The sequence below is a fragment of the Bubalus bubalis genome, chromosome 12 (assembly GCF_019923935.1).
Source record: "Bubalus bubalis isolate 160015118507 breed Murrah chromosome 12, NDDB_SH_1, whole genome shotgun sequence".
NCBI lineage: Eukaryota > Metazoa > Chordata > Mammalia > Artiodactyla > Bovidae > Bubalus > Bubalus bubalis.
Genome location: NC_059168.1, coordinates 30725994 through 30734399, shown reverse-complemented (window position 1 = coordinate 30734399; position 8406 = coordinate 30725994). Strand labels below are relative to the sequence as shown.

General features: G+C 43.1%; 1 long non-coding RNA gene across 1 annotated transcript; it reads left to right on the top strand.

The window, feature by feature from the left end:
• Positions 1-514: 514 nt before the first annotated feature.
• LOC123328470 lies at positions 515-4651 on the top strand. Its single transcript, XR_006543309.2, has 3 exons — positions 515-968; positions 2247-2380; positions 4517-4651. It is a non-coding gene; the product is annotated as an uncharacterized LOC123328470 (long non-coding RNA).
• Positions 4652-8406: the final 3755 nt, after the last annotated feature.

Genomic DNA, 8406 nt, shown 5'->3' with positions numbered 1-8406 from the left:
ATGGGGCACATACAAAGACCTAGACCCAAAGTAGGCTCGTCCGCTGGTGTCTGTCACCCATCCCCATTCATGGGCAGACTCTGGCTCACTCCTGCTGTCCAGGACCAACTGTCAAAAACTCACGATCAACAGATGCAGTCAAAAAGGGTCTACATTTGGTAAATTGTGTGGTCTCTCTAGTCACTGGAAGGATTCGGAGGAAAAAAGGAGCCTGCAGAGATAAAGACAGTGGCAATCTCCCTTTCCGCTTTCCGCTGCAAAAGGAATCTGTGCCACGTCCCCAAGGGCCTGGAGACTGTGCAAGTGTGTTCTGGAGGGGTAGATTGGCAGAATGATGAGTGGCAAACCAGATTAAGGGCAGGGCCTGCCAGTGCCAGAAACGAAGGGAAGAAAGAAGACTGAAAGGAGAGTTAAGTGTTTCTGAAAGTCTGAACCAAATAAAGCTGCAAACCCCCAGATTATACCAGAAAGTGGTTTAAAAGAGCCTCCAGGCAAAACCAGAGAGAAACTTGACTACAATTGACCAGTTAGCACAGGATTTGACCCTTCATCTAAATTATTTGGGGCAAATGTAAGGGGAATTTAATTTTAGAAAATGGGCAAAGGGTCAGACGCAGACTCTCTCCCCCAGCAAACACAGCGCAGGTGGAGAAGCCAGAGGGGAGCTGAAGCTCTAAAATGTTCTGTTCCCATCACAACGGAAGAGACTATAACCTCTTTATTACTGAGGTGGGGGATGATGTGAGTGTGCTTGGAAACCTAAGCCCTTTTGTGAGTTGGAGTTTGATGGAACCATGATGAAAGAGAGACAATTCTTTTATCGCCAGAAAATAAGTGTTAGTTTTCAAACAATATTTGCACATCTCAATACCTGTATGATACTTTTCAGTGACCACCACAGGGCTGAGGAAAAGAAGTTGTGACATTCTGTCCAAGTTGACGGAGATCTGGACTTGCCCCAGTTTTAGGTAGGTAGACCTGGCCTGAAAAGACTGAGATAGGACGTTTGTACCGAGTAATGTCCGGATCATTGCGTCCAGCTAATTCCATCCCTCAGCAGGACAGGCATTTTGCTTTTAACACCCTTGTTTGCCTTCTTCCTGCGCCTTCTGTGGCATCTCCATCAGGCAGTTCAGGTGCCTGATGCCTACTTGTTCTTTTCTCTTGGTTCTGAAGTGTTCCCAAGCTGCCCCCAGAATAAATGGGAAGGTGAGCAACGTTGTACCAATGGCTGGCCCCACCACTTGCCATCATTCCACTAGACTCTACTGGTCTTAAATGTCCTGCCTTCGTGCACACTCACATTTCTATTAAGGGCCCAGGAGAGATTTGGGCAGTTGGCTGTCCTTTACAGATAAATCTTAACTAGCGAAAATATTCAGAGGAAAAAAAAAAGTGAACTGCTCACTCCAGTTAATTTGATTCTCTAGTAAACAGAGAATTCCAAACCAGAGTCAGAATTGCAGTAGGCTGTGGTTTAAGGGGGAGATGAACAAGAGGTCTTCATCACCTACTGTTTATGCCTGAAATCCATGGACTCTTAGAACATTTGAAGCTCAAAAATAGTTCAGAAATCTAGTCTAGCCCTTTCATTTTACAGATAAGGAAATGGAGGTCTAGGGATATGGTTTCCCAAGTTCACATAATTCATTATAACAAAAGGATCTGTGTCACAATGGGAATGCCACATGTGATAGCTCAAGATGGTCTCAACTATCAGGTCCCACCTGAGCTTCCTCTGACCCACCATCAGGGTCTCTTCTTGCTTCATTATTTACCAACAGTCTAATGTGTGGTCACAGTGTGCAGTCAAGAAGGGAGGCAGAGAGCGTGGGGCTCAGATGGAGACGTGACCTAAGGACACTGGGTCACTCATCCTGCCTCTCTTAGAAACATTTCCACTTAGTTATAGAGGGTATATTTTCTGCAAAGCTGGAAGACATGAGAAAAATATATTGGCCCTGGTTACTTATTCTTGGTTAGCCCTAGAAAAGGATAAAATTGTTCTTATCCATAGCAAGTAAGGCGTGGCCAATAAAATCAGCAATTAGATAGACTTCAAGCAAATATTCAGAATTTGCTATTACATTGCATTAAACAGGATCACTATCAGAAATGAGAGGAAAATCGGAAATTATGAATAGAATACTAAAAAAAAATAGCATTTTGTTTTCTAGATTTTGCTGCGACTTCACACTATAACTCTTGAGTGGGAACCAGCCTCTTTTTTTTTTTTTTTTTTTCAGATTAAAAATACCTCTTTATACTAAAATGCCCTGTGGACATGTCATCCCAAGTGTGATCATGGCCAACAACAAGTTTGTTGACCAACCCAGGGAACTCCTCAGAGAGAAGTCACATTTAAAGAGACACAGTCCAGGTAACCAAAATATATTTTAAAATAACTCTGCTTGTGTTGATCAAAATACTGTGAATAGGGATACATGTCATGGACTTCCTTTCCTTGCCCATCCACCATGGACCTGCAGTCCATAGAGTAGCTCTCTAATCCAAACCCTTCAAAAAACAAAACAGACCAAAAAAACCTCTTCCTCCAGCTTCATCCCAAGCCTCTTGTTTCCCTCATCACTCTACCTTCCACCCAACCACATCACAAAAGTCTATACAACTTTTTTCAGCAGGGGCGGAACATTGTTTCTCAAAAGGCAGAGAAGAAATTGAACCAGCAAAGCCAAACCAGGCTCCCCCCTCAACTTTTAGTGGAACAGATGCAGAAAAGGCTGGACTTTTGTTTATGAATAAGTTTGCTCCATCATGAGTAACATGTGGGTATGTTTGCTAAACATTTGAAATAAGTTATTAAGAGACAATTTGAGGTAAAAAGCATCACTGTCATATAAACAGAATACATAGATGTATGAAATTTTTATTTACTTATTAATGAAGGAACCAATAAAATATTGCAACAAGTTCAAAGGAGACTCAAAAGTAGACACATATAGACACAATAAAGAACGCTAACACAATGCAAGTTTGAAGACAATGAAAGATCCAAACCCCAAGAAGATCAGATAATCCAGAAGGGGGCACTATACAACACCTAGTAATCCACTGAAGTGACGTGAAGTCGCTCAGTCGTATCCGACTCTTTGCAACCCCATGGACTGTAGCCTACCAGGCTCTTCTGTCCATGGGATTTTCCAGGCAAGAATCCTGGAGTGGGTTGCCATTTCCTTCTCCAGGAGATCTTCCTAACCCAGGGCTTGAACCCAGGTCTCCCACATCGTAGGCAGACGCTTTACCATCTGAGCTACCAATGAAAGGACCCTGTAATTATTTTTTCTTTTTCCATTTCAAAGTTGTTCTCAATTTTCCCTGACAAGGCCCAACATTTCTACATTGACAAGGTTCCTGCTGTCCATGCTGGTGCCTATCTAAGTCCTCTTTCTGCTGGCATTTGCCTGATTTCTATGTCAAACTGGCCAATCCAGATGCAAAAAGAGCTGTCACTCATCATGGCATAATTCAACAGTACCATAAATATTCTGCAGTCCCACCATGTTATCCAAAAAAGCAGAGAAGAGCCCCACTCCCTGTGTATTTTGCTAAAGAAGTCCCAAGAACGGATGGTCGTGGTGGTTCAGTCGCTAAGTCCTGTCTGACTTTTGCAACCCCATGGACTGTAGCCTGCCAGGCTCCTCTGTCCATGGGATTCTCCAGGTAAGAACACTGGGGTGGGTTGCCATTTCCTTCTCTAGGGGATCTTCCTTACCCAGGAATCGAACCTGGGTCTCCTGCATTGTAGGCAGATTCTTTACCAACTGAGCTACAGAGGAAGCCTCAAGAGAGGATGCCTTTTCCTCTAACGGTGTATGGTGGTCTTAATGACACAATTCACCCAGCCTTTATTTTTAGTTCTGTACGCCTCCTAACATCCAGCTATCATTCCATGGGGACTGGACCAGAAGATGGCCTGAGTGCCTGCCACTATCTATATCCAAAATCAGCATTCCCTTTCAGTTGGAAGGCTCTGACCCTGGCTGATGAGACCCAAAGCATCCCCTCTTTATTTTCCCTCTGCCCCTCCCAAGAAGTTCTTTCCCAGGTGCTCCTTGGTCTCCCATGCAAATTGGCAAGTACAAACCAGCATTCCTTGGGAGCCATCTGAATTCTAAGGTAAAAACAGCTTCATCCCAAGCCCTTCTCCTTGGTAGCATCTTCCAAGAGAAGCAGTGCAATGCTGGGGTGAGCTCAGCCTCTGGCCTCAGAAAGCCCAGGATTTTAATCCTATATTACCCCCATAATCAGATTACCAACGTCATTTTTCAGGGCTGTTATGAGGATAAAAATGAAATAGTGTATGTAAAATACTCAGTAAAGCTATCTGTTAATTTGTCATTATCATGTTGGTCCCTCTAGGGGCTGGTAGCTGCCCTGACTTTGCTGCCATCAACATCATTTATCAGTTGCATTCTGCATCTCATCTCCATAAATGGCCTCGCATCTCATCTCCCAGGTGGTTCATGTATATGTTTCCTATCTCCCCTTGCTTTAGGCTCAATACCTTCCACTCCACTTGCTGATGAATATGTTTCCGCAGCCCTGGTGGTTTGCCCGCTGTACCCGTAACTGCACCAACACTAGCCCGCGGCAGTTCTGCGCTCATGAAAAGAAAAGCTGCCCCATACCTTTCACCCGACGCTCCTGGCATCCGGTCCCTGAGCCATTGAAATTGCCTTGGTTTTGAATGGAAGTTTGTCAAACTCCTCATAAAGAGCTCATATGCAATTCTATTATCAAGAGGCTTACCTAGAAATGACAATGGTAATGAAAAATAATGACTACAGTAAGAAAACTCAATTTTTTAGCAGTCAAAATTTTACCTTTTCATTAAATTGGGGTTGCAGAGGGCAAAAAATAAAGGTAATTAAACGGATTTATAATGAAAAATTACAGCTAACATCTTCCTGTTCAAAGTAATCAGAAGCACAGACACTTGGAGAGAAAAACCTGGAGTGCGAGGTCTGGAGGAGTTGCCTCCATGGGACATTTCAATTGTCATCTCTTCCCATGATAGCTTCTTCCTCCCCAGGTCTCAGAGACTTCCCCGAGACAGTAGAAAAGTAGCATGCAACATCTCTGACCTCCAGGAAAGATGCAGGGTGCTCAACAGCAACAGACACCACAGAAGCAGCTCCAGAAAGTAACCCAGACCCACACAGCACATCACTTATCACTCTGCTCCAAACCCCCACAGGTTGGCGGTCACCTGCTATATTGAGCTCTAAATTCTTGGCTTGGCACCCAAGGTCCTCTTCAGCTAGCACGGGCCTGTCTTCCCCATCTGTGCTCTCCTGATCCCCACCACCCCATCCTTGCTGGATCATCAATTCCTTCCCCACATTTTCCCAGTTTCTTGCATTTGTTTCAGCTGTGCATACAGTCACCTTTCCCAACCCTCTCTGATGCCCTGCTTCTCCAAACTCTTATTGCACTGTACTTGTCTACTCATGTCTCTACTTGTTCTAGGTCTGTTACTACCCTTTCCTTAATTGGACCATGCATTCAAAAACAAAGGTAGCGATGTTTATACTTCCATGCACTCTATCATCTCGCCACAAGGCTGGATTCGTAGAAAGTGTTTAGTAAAATGCAACTGAACAGTTAACTGTCTTCAGGGTAAACAGAGTTCAGTGTAAATGAATACAGTTTACGGCAAAGAAAAACGAGAGAAAATAATAACGTTTGGTGAACACTGACCAGAAACTACACTGCAGTTCTCATGGTATCTCATGAATTCCTTACAAGTCTATGAAATTTTGCTACCCCATTTTCACAGATTAAAAACAAACCAACAACAACTCCAGGGAGGTTAAGGAACTCTGTCAAAGGTAGGGCAATTTTGTAAATGACAGAAAATTCAAACTCAGTCTGACGCCAAAGCACGTGCTCATTCCAGCACTCCAAGAATTTCAGTCATTGCCGTCGCTGTCACCAGAGCCACGCTCATCCGTAGTTGAGCAGACTGAAAAGACAGACTTTCACGAGCCACCATGAAAAGACGGACTTTTCACGGTCATAGTAGAAGACACAAACCTTCACGTTTTTCTTGACCCCTTTTCAGAAGGGTCCATCAAATAAGCAAAGAAGGCCAGTTCTAACAGGTCCCCTCCCACATGCCCATTCTCCTCCTATCTTTGACCAGTTCACTGGGGCAATGGTGAAGACCTGGCCATTAGAATATATAAAAAACTGAAAGGCAATAAATATCAGGAAAAGGAAATTAGGGAAATTCCTGGCTCCGCTACATCCTAGCTATGTGTACCTGGGGAAGTCTCTACTTCCTGGAGCTTTAGCTGCCTCACCAATAATTTAGGATCCTTTAAGGATGCTGTGACCCTAAGTGTCCTCTAAATATTGAAATTAAGATCCTAAATTCACATATTAAAGAGTAGATCCAGTCTTACCTCTTGGGGAAAAGATCTTTAATCAAATAACCCAAGTGATTTTGAAAGAAAAATAACTTTTAAGGGTTAAAATCATAACTCTTGATAAATATAAAATGAACATGGGTCATACATTTTATTTAATTCATTAAGTAATGATGAAAGTAGCCCACTGTTATCATCAGTTCAAAGGAGAACTCAGAACATACAAACACAGACAATCAGGAACGCTGAAATAAAATCACAGAGATGTGGTCAGTATCCACATGGTGATAATCAACTGCATTCCATGGGACACTTTTCATTTGCATTTCTACAGATAAGAATGATTTGTGCTATATTTAGAATTCTATGATTTACAGAGATTTAAACAACAAAACACAGTTCACAAACAACGGGAGTAGACCATTATACAACCAGATAATCCAGATGGGGATGCCAAAAACAACATCTGAAATTGCTTAGGATACCTAGTATTTTTTTCCATAATTTTCTCTTAATTGACAAGTATCCCATCTTTCCAAGCCCCTGTCTTATGGGAGAAGCAAGAAAACAGTGACAAAGTCAATGATGAAGGAAATAAAAGTCATCTGAAAGTCAGAGCCCCATAAACCTCACTTTACAGGGCATCCCCTATTTGGTGAACTGACCTCAGCCTGCCTTCCAGGAGAGCCCCTGCCGGGTGAGTGCTCCTGAGCCGTTTTCCATGCCTTAACCCAGTATCCCCCCGAAGGGGGTACTCAGCTCCCTAATAAATCAGCGTTGCCCATAGCTTCCCTGGTGGCCCAATGGTAAAGAATCTGCCTGCCAAAGCAGGAAACAGGTTTGATCGCTAATCCAGGACAATCCCACATGCCAAAGAACAACTAAACCCATGTACCACAGCTGTTGAGCCTGTGCTCTGAAGCCCAAGAGCCATAACTACTGAGCCCACGTGTGGTTAACTACTGAAGTGTGTGAGCCTAGAACCTGTCTTCTGCAACAAGAGAAGCCACCATAATGAGAAGACTGCGCACTGCAACTAGAGAAAAGCCAACAAAGCAATGAAGAAAACCCAGCACAGCCAATAAATATACAAAAGTATTTTCTAAAAAATCAGTGTTGCCCAGGAAACAGGACCATCAATGTCACCTGAAGCATCTGAGAATACAGATTCTCAGGCCATGACTCTGACCTCCTGAATCAAATCTGCTTTTTCTCATGATCCCCATATGAAAATGTAAGTCTGAGAAGCTGTGGTTTAAGCCATCACGTCATATCAAGGTGACTAATTAACTGTCACCTTGAGCAAGTCAATTTACTTCTCTAGGCCTCAGTTTCCTCATCTATAAAATAAGAAAGTCAGGTCACTGGTCTTAGAGGTCTCTCCTGGTTTCTGAATCTATCTTACAAAGGTTTTATGTCAAGCTCCAAAGCTAACGATAGACTGCCAACTTCTAGAGCTTGGGTCATGCAGAGATATGGCTAAGCCTTGCTTACATTTTCCTCTTGTGCCCCTCTCCGGAGAAGAGAAATTGACACAATGACCCTAATGACATCATCTCTCTTTCTGGAGCACTGGTAGTATGCCAGGATTCCCCAGCAAATGAGTGGGAATTATGTGTCAGTATTTCTTACCAATGAGGAAGAAATACACCATCTGCTTTCAAGACAGGATTTTCTACAGTTTTGCTTCCTGATTGAATGTATTGCTTTTAAAGTCCCAAAATAATCAATTCTAACAAGAAAGATTCAGATATGCTTTTCAAATTAGAAAAACACATATAACACACACAAATTTCCTGACAACTTGATAAAATGAGAAAGTGAATTACCAGCTTATTTTTAACTTATTTGTTTTCTTCAAGCAAGCCTGTTCATTCTACAGGGACTCTCTAACCCCAGTGCAGCGCATACAAGCACAGAATTTCACAGAGCCCTGTCCTTGCCATGGCAACACAGAGCTCCCTCTGAGGTGGCCCAGAACTACACCCAGCCTGTGTTTGGGGATGGGGAAGGA